The following is a 9,136-nucleotide window of genomic DNA, read 5'->3' on the forward strand; positions in this document are numbered from 1 at the left end:
CAAATATGGACTGCTCCTCATCTCATTTTGAATTGTCCATTTGAAGCCACCAATGAGACTAGTTTGGACTAGATCAGTTCAATTTTCAGCGCATGATCTATCCACGAATCTTGGTACGTGGGTTTGATATTGCAATTGGTGGCAAACTATCACCATAGGCTTGTCCTTGGAACATAGGACAAAGCTAAGGTAATATAGTTCACCATCATTTCTAAAATATGTTTATACATCCATCGTGAAATGCATCTAATTAAATTAAGATGGCTTGACTAATAAGATATGCCTTAGCTAAGAATACTCTAAAAATCACACTAATTTACACATTTTGAACTTAGATAGAGAGGATGTAAAGTCTCTCTTATTTATAAGCTTGGATTTCTTTTTTTGTCATTAAAATAAATAAATAAATAAATAAATAAATAAATAAAAACAACTAAGTCTTACATGGACTATTTATAGGAGTTTTATAAGATGGGCTTAATTAATCAATGGTTTGGATCTACCCTATAGTTAGATATTGTGATCGGGCATATATACCAACGGACACTACTAGAGATAATCAATCTCAAATTCATACAAGGGGAAAAAAAAATCAATCTCAAATTCATACAAGGGGTGGTACACTTGGATTGTAATACATGCATATAGTCTTTGCATAAGCATGGAAACCTATTAACATGTGGAGCCTTACTGGAGGAGTTTTGTGGATTTTAAAATCCTCCATCCAATTTCTATATAAACAAGTTGGGTCCCTAATCCTACATACGTGTCTCTCTCTCTCTCTCTCTCTCTCTCTCTCTCTCTCTCTCTCTCTCTCTCTCTTCATCGCACCTTCAGTAATAGCTTCTCAAACAGATATGCTTTCAATTCAGTTGTTTGATCTTCATATTCAATGTATAGTTCAATCATTTTATATTCCATAAATTTAGTTTACACTCTTTTCTTCCACATATGTTAGCTTACTCTAAACTTCATTTATGATTAGGCTTCGAAACTTAGAGCCCAAGGATTTCAAAATGACTATACACACATCGTGTATGCATACGTGTGTCAAGCCACCCTATGAAGAAACATGCTAATCAAAAATGCCTTGTCTCAGGAGACAAGTAATCAGCTTCCATATATTTATTCTTTTAAATGGCATCATGGTTGGTGCCGGGCACAAAGTTGTTGAGCATGTGGGAAATTGGCTAGTCCTTGTGGTAGTTCATCGGACTATTTTTAAGTTGTGGTGTGTCAGTTAAAATGCATTTGGCACACATGTAGGTCAATTCGGACCGTGTAAAACTGAGTGGACTCTTTTGGATGGAGCACTGTAAAATAATCACTATCATAGAACAATCCTAACCATCAGATTTGTTCATCAAAAATGGATTACTCCTCATCTATTTTTTAATTGTCCATTTGAAGCCACCAATGAGACTAGTTTGGACTAGATCAGTTCGATTTTCAGCACATGATCTATCCACGAACCTTGGTATGTGGGTTTGATATTACAATTGGTGGCAAACTATCACCATAGGCTTGTCCATGGAACATAGGACAAAACTAAGGTAATATAGTTCACCATCATTTCTAAAATATGTTTACACATCCATCGTGAAATGCATCTAATTAAATTAAGATGGCTTGACTAAGAAGATATGCCTTATCTAAGAATACTCTAAAAATCACACTAATTTACACATTTTGAACTTAGATAGAGAGGATGTAAAGTCTCTCTTATTTATAAGCTTGGATTTCTTTTTCTGTCATTAAAATAAATAAATAAATAAATAAATAAATAAATAAAAACAACTAAGTCTTACATGGACTATTTACAGGAGTTTTATAAGATGGGCTTAATTAATCAATGGTTTGGATCTACCTTATAGTTGGATATTGTGATCGGGCATATATATCAGCGGACACTACTAGAGATAATCAATCTCAAATTCATACAAGGGGAAAAATTAAAATCAATCTCCAATTCATACAAGGGGTGGTACACTTGGATTGTAATACATGCATATAGTCTTTGGATAAGCATGGAAACCTATTAACATGTGGAGCCTTACTGGAGGAGTTTTGTGGATTTTAAAATCCTCCATCCAATTTCTATATAAACAAGTTGGGTCCCTAATCCTACATACGTGTCTCTCTCTCTCTCTCTCTCTCTCTCTCTCTCTCTCTTCATCGCACCTTCAGTAATAGCTTCTCAAACAGATATGCTTTCAATTCAGTTGTTTGATCTTCATATTCAATGTATAGTTCAATCATTTTATATTCCATAAATTTAGTTTACACTCTTTTCTTCCACATATGTTAGCTTACTCTAAACTTCATTTATGATTAGGCTTCGAAACTTAGAGCCCAAGGATTTCAAAATGACTATACACACATCATGCATGCATACGTGTGTCAAGCCACCCTATGAAGAAACATGCTAATCAAAAATGCCTTGAACAAGTAATTAGCTTCCATATATTTATTCTTTTAAATGGCATCATGGTTGGTGCCAGGCACAAAGTTGTTGAGCTTGTGGAAAATTGGCTAGTCCTTGTGGTAGGTCATCGGACTATTTTTAAGTTGTGGTGTGTTAGCTAAAATGCATTTGGCACACATGTAGGTCAATTCGGACCGTGTAAAACTGAGTGGACTCTTTTGGATGGAGCATTGTAAAATAATCATCATCATAGAACAATCCTAACCATCAAATTTGTTCATCAAATATGGACTGCTCCTCATCTCATTTTGAATTGTCCATTTGAAGCCACCAATGAGACTAGTTTGGACTAGATCAGTTCAATTTTCAGCGCATGATCTATCCACGAATCTTGGTACGTGGGTTTGATATTGCAATTGGTGGCAAACTATCACCATAGGCTTGTCCTTGGAACATAGGACAAAGCTAAGGTAATATAGTTCACCATCATTTTTAAAATATGTTTATACATCCACTGTGAAATGCATCTAATTAAATTCAGATGGCTTGATTAATAAGATATACCTTATCTAAGAATACTCTAAAAATCACACTAATTTACACGTTTTGAACTTAGAGAGGATGTAAAGTCTCTCTTATTTATAAGCTTGGATTTCTTTTTCTGCCATTAAAAATAAAAATTATATATAAAAAAAAACTAAATCTTACATGGACTTTTTATAAGAGTTTTATAATGTGGGCTTAATTAATCAATGGTTTGGATCTGCCTTATAGTTAGATATTGTGATCGGGCATATATGTCAGTGGACACTACTAGAGATAATCAATCTCAAATTCATACAAAGGAAAAAAAAATAAAATCAATCTCCAATTCATACAAGGGGTGGTACACTTGGATTGTAATACATGCATATAGTCTTTGGATAAGCATGGAAACCTATTAACATGTGGAGCCTTACTGGAGGAGTTTTGTGGATTTTAAAATCCTCCATCCAATTTCTATATAAACAAGTTGGGTCCCTAATCCTACATACGTGTCTCTCTCTCTCTCTCTCTCTCTCTCTCTCTCTCTCTCTCTCTCTCTCTCTCTTCATCGCACCTTCAGTAATAGCTTCTCAAACAGATATGCTTTCAATTCAGTTGTTTGATCTTCATATTCAATGTATAGTTCAATCATTTTATATTCCATAAATTTAGTTTACACTCTTTTCTTCCACATATGTTAGCTTACTCTAAACTTCATTAATGATTGGGCTTCGAAACTTAGAGCCAAAGGTTTTTAGAATGACTATACACACATCATGCATGCATACGTGTGTCAAGCCACCCTATGAAAAAACATGCTAATCAAAAATGCCTTGTCTCAGGAGACAAGCAATCAACTTTCATATATTTATTCTTTTAAATGGCATCATGGTTGGTGCCGGGCACAAAGTTGTTGAGCATGTGGGAAATTGGCTAGTCCATGTGGTAGTTCATCGGACTATTTTTAAGTTGTGGTGTGTCAGTTAAAATGCATTTGGCACACATGTAGGTCAATTCGGACCGTGTAAAACTGAGTGGACTCTTTTGGATGGAGCACTGTAAAATAATCACTATCATAGAACAATCCTAACCATCAGATTTGTTCATCAAAAATGGATTACTCCTCATCTATTTTTTAATTGTCCATTTGAAGCCACCAATGAGACTAGTTTGGACTAGATCAGTTCGATTTTCAGCACATGATCTATCCACGAACCTTGGTATGTGGGTTTGATATTACAATTGGTGGCAAACTATCACCATAGGCTTGTCCATGGAACATAGGACAAAACTAAGGTAATATAGTTCACCATCATTTTTAAAATATGCTTCACATCCACCGTGAAATGCATCTAATTAAATTCAGATGGCTTGACTAATAAGATATGCCTTATCTAACAATACTCTAAAAATCACACTAATTTACACGCTTTGAACTTAGATAGAGAGGATGTAGAGTCTCTCTTATTTATAAGCTTGGATTTCTTTTTCAATCATTAAAAAAAAAAAAAAAAAAAAAAAAAAACTAAGTCTTACATGGACTTTTTATAAGAGTTTTATACAATGGGCTTAATTAATCAATGGTTTGGATCTACCTTATAGTTGGATATTGTGATCGGGCATACATACCAGCGGACACTACTAGAGATAATTAATCTCAAATTCATACAAGGGAAAAAAAAAAAAATCAATCTCAAATTCATCCACGGGGTGGTACACTTGGATTGTAATACATGCATATAGTCTTTGGATAAGCATGGAAACCTATTAACATGTGGAGCCTTACTGGAGGAGTTTCCATACGTCTCTCTCTCTCTCTCTCTCTCTCTCTCTCTCTCTCTCTCTCTTCATCGCACCTTCAGTAATAGCTTCTCAAATAGATATGCTTTCAATTCAATTGTTTGATCTTCATATTCAATGTATAGTTCAATCATTTTATATCCTATAAATTTAGTTTACACTCTTTTCTTCCACATATGTTAGGTTACTCTAAACTTCATTTATGATTGGGCTTTGAAACTTAGAGCCAAAGGTTTTCAAAATGACTATACACACATCATGCATGCATACGTGTGTCAAGCCACCCTATGAAAAAACATGCTAATCAAAAATGCCTTGTCTCAGGAGACAAGTAATCAGCTTCCATATATTTATTCTTTCAAATGGCATCATGGTTGGTGCCGGGCACAAAGTTGTTGAGCTTGCGGGAAATTGGCTAGTCCTTGTGGTAGGTCATTGGACTATTTTTAAGTTGTGGTGTGTCAGCTAAAATGCATTTGGCACACATGTAGGTCAATTCGGACCGTGTAAAACTGAGTGGACTCTTTTGGATGGAGCACTGTAAAATAATCACTATCATAGAACAATCCTAACCATCAGATTTGTTCATCAAATATGGACTGCTCCTCATCTCATTTTTAATTGTCCATTTGAAGCCACCAATGAGATTAGTTTGGACTAGATCAGTTCGATTTTCAGCACATGATCCATCCACGAACCTTGGTACGTGGGCTTGATATTGCAATTGGTGGCAAACTATCACCATGGGCTTGTCCATGGAACATAGGACAAAGCTAAGGTAATATAGTTCACCATCATTTTTAAAATATGTTTATACAGCCACTGTGAAATGCATCTAATTTAATTCAGATGGCTTGACTAATAAGATATGCCTTATCTAAGAATACTCTAAAAATCACACTAATTTAACTATCATAATGATTTAATTTAGCAGTTACAAAATGAACAATTAAATGATGAACATTCCATTTCAATGGACAAAAATCCATTTAGTTGAATGATTCTGCATGGTGAGATTATTGGGCAATTCTCCATTCACAATGGGACCCATGATATCGATGGTCCAGATTCTCACACATTTATCACTTATGTTGTAGATGAGTTGCTGCCATTTTAGAAGTAAAAAATGAATTATCATCATAGTCTACCCAGATGCTATAAACTAGCTAGAATTCTTTACTCCGTGATTGTTGATTATTCAGTTCTTTGATTCCATATAAATTTAAGATGCTCTCGTTTTTTAGATTTCAATTGTCAACCATGTTTGGCAAAATGTAGTCACGACTTTTATTTATTTATTTTTAAAATTAATTACTTGTCGATGAGATCTGCCTCCGACCTGCCAACATGGTAAAGATGTGTGGCAGGAGTATTGTGAACATGCCGGACCTTAATAATCAATTAATCATTGTGGCTGCATTGCATGTAGATGCGGTGGACTGTTGGTTTTTATAACTTATTTTTCAAAACCCAAGTGGCCCAAGTCAATGTTATTTTAGGATATGATTGTGTTGAGAATCCTATTTCAGATCTTGTTTCATCTGATGATGCTAACCACCTAAAAATGGCTTGAATACTTACGATCTAATGTATTATAGTAGAATGTGTCATTAGTTTGGACCTTTTATCATCTTGAGTATACCTTTGATTGTCCACTTGTCTCAAAAATCACTTTGATCCAATGATTCTAGTCATTAGATTAGTGGATCGGAAATTGATGGTCCATATTTATTATACTAAACAAGATAATCCTGACCATCATGAAATTCACTTTAGTCAGATAATCCTGACCATGAAATTAATGGCTAGGAAACTATATATGGTGAATATTGATGATATATAACAAAGATTAATGTCTTTTCATAACCTAGACCGTCCATGATGTGGGGCCCACTTTTGGTTGCCATCCCTTTGAAAACTTACTACTCTAACACAATGAACTTAACCATCTAAATCAAGGATTGGAAATGGACGGTGCATACTTATTATAATAATTTAGCTTGCTCGCGTTGGGGTGACTGAGAATTAGAGAATTAGAGACAACTTGATACTCTTGCAGAGTGTGATAGATGATATGCTGGCAAATAGAAATTACTTAGAAATCGCATACATGACATATAAGTGGAACTAAGACGTTCAAGTTATGTAATTTCTTGTATTATGAATAAAAATAACACATTTGATTACCTTACCATAGACATTTAGGATGGTTAAAAATAAAGAAATCTGATGGTCCCATCTCAACAAACAAGCATCAAGGAATGGAGGTTTGGTTGTCTAACCAGTCTAATTTTACGACTACCCTATCAAAATCAAGGGTGACTCTCCCCCAACTGTTTACTTTGGTGTAGTCCACTTGAATCACCGGCCAACGTGAAAGTTTGGGGCTTGGACCTAACGTGGCATTACACATCTAATGGTCAGAGTAGATTTCACATTTACATTATGGTGATCTGCGGGAAAGATCAAGAGCACAGGCCATCCCTCTCCCAACAATTAAAGGAATATAGACATATCTACTGATATATCAAAAAAGGAAATATTATAGGAATGGGGCCCACTGTGATGTGGATGTGAAATCCACTTTGACCATTAGATGCACAATCTTATATTAGGCCAGGGCCTTAAAATCAAGCTTACCTTTGATTTAAGTGGGCCAATCAAAGGAAATAGTTGGGAGGGATGTTGGCGCTTGATATTTACAGGATTTACCATGATAATTATGTGAAATCCACTCCAACTATTAGATGTGACACCACAATTTATGCCTGTGGCCCAAAAGTCAGGTTCCTTCGTGATTGAAATGGGCCACACCAAGGGAAATAGTTTGAAGGGTGCGTGTTGTAATGCATACTATCTCCAATCATGTGGACCACATGAATCATAGATGGAGTTGATTTTTGGCCCTTGAGCCTAACATGGGGTGAATCACCTAATGATTTTTATTTTTATTTTAAAAAAGGCACTGGAATGTAATTTCTATATAAGTAGGTAGTTCATTTTCCTTTTCTTTTTATTTTAAAAAATACCTATCATATAACTGTCCCTCGAGGAGATCCAGTCTCATTAATACTACGGGAGGGTATGCTTCGCTGGTTTCACAGGTACGTAGGTGGGTTGACTCAACCATACACGTGAATGGACCGGATTTATTGCAAAAGTCTTTGGCATGAATTTCCTGCGAAAGTATGTTAGGTGGGGCCCACAGCGATGTTTGTGAGAAAGTCACCCCATTCATCCGCTTTGAGATCTCATTTTACGACATGCGACCAAAAATAATGAGTATTCAAAACTTAATTTGGTCACGAGAGAGGAAACGGTGGGCTTCAGTGCGAATCATTGAAATATTTTTGGGGATATAAAATTTTTGTGTCAGGATTGGGGCTTTTTTTTGTGTTTTTTTTGTTTTGTTTTTAGTATTTTCGCTTCATCCCCGTGGTAATGACCTTACAAACGGTTTGGATGGCATATAAACATCAAGATGTAGCCCAGGAAGGTTTCAACGGTACCGATTTCTTTCTCCAATTTTCCCTCTCGTGTGACACGCTTGAGTTTTGGATCCACCTAATTTTTGGTCGCAATTACTAAAATGAGCACTCAAAACGGATGGACGGGGTGGATTTCTCACAAACATCTCCGTGGGCCGCACCCACTGAAATAAGCACTCAAAACGGATGGACGGGGTGGATTTCTCACAAACATCGGCCCCACCCAGCATCCTTGCGCAGGAACTTCCTGCTCAAGGCTTTCGCAGGAAATCCGCGTCCCACGTGAAAAATGCACGTGGCACGGTTGGTGCAATCAAGACCTTCCAAATCTCTGACCCAACCGTGGATTGAGCAAGCATTAACAAAAGACTGCACCTCATGATAAAATGTTAACCATATGATATTTTCCTGTCGTATTTGGTCAACTAACTATTACTTTTAACCGTACATTTTACAGCCACTAAATGAATGGCTAGGATCACTTGATTAATATTCTTTAGAGACATGTTCCATCTACAATGGAATGCATGATTTTGATGGTCGGGATAGCTGTATAACAGTGCGACATGTGACCAACAGTGGTGATTGAACGCCCACCGTTAAAAACTTTTTGACGGTTGGATCGGACTTATATTTGTATTTTCCCTTTATTCAGGTCTCCGTGAGCTAATCAACATATTCGAAGGGCAAATAAATATTACGGTAGGCCTTAGGAAGTTTTTAACGGTGGGCGTTTAATCACTACTGTTCTGTTTTCATGTACTGTGTTTCACATGAGATTTTGATTTGCCTCATTTATGAGCTCATGCCCTAGATAACGATATAAAATGGATGAAAGGCGTGGATAAAACAAATACACCATTGTGGGGCCCCCAGGACGAGTAGGCAACAGTCTATG

The sequence above is a fragment of the Magnolia sinica genome, chromosome 7, assembly GCF_029962835.1.
Source record: "Magnolia sinica isolate HGM2019 chromosome 7, MsV1, whole genome shotgun sequence".
In the NCBI taxonomy this organism is placed as follows: Eukaryota; Viridiplantae; Streptophyta; class Magnoliopsida; order Magnoliales; family Magnoliaceae; genus Magnolia; species Magnolia sinica.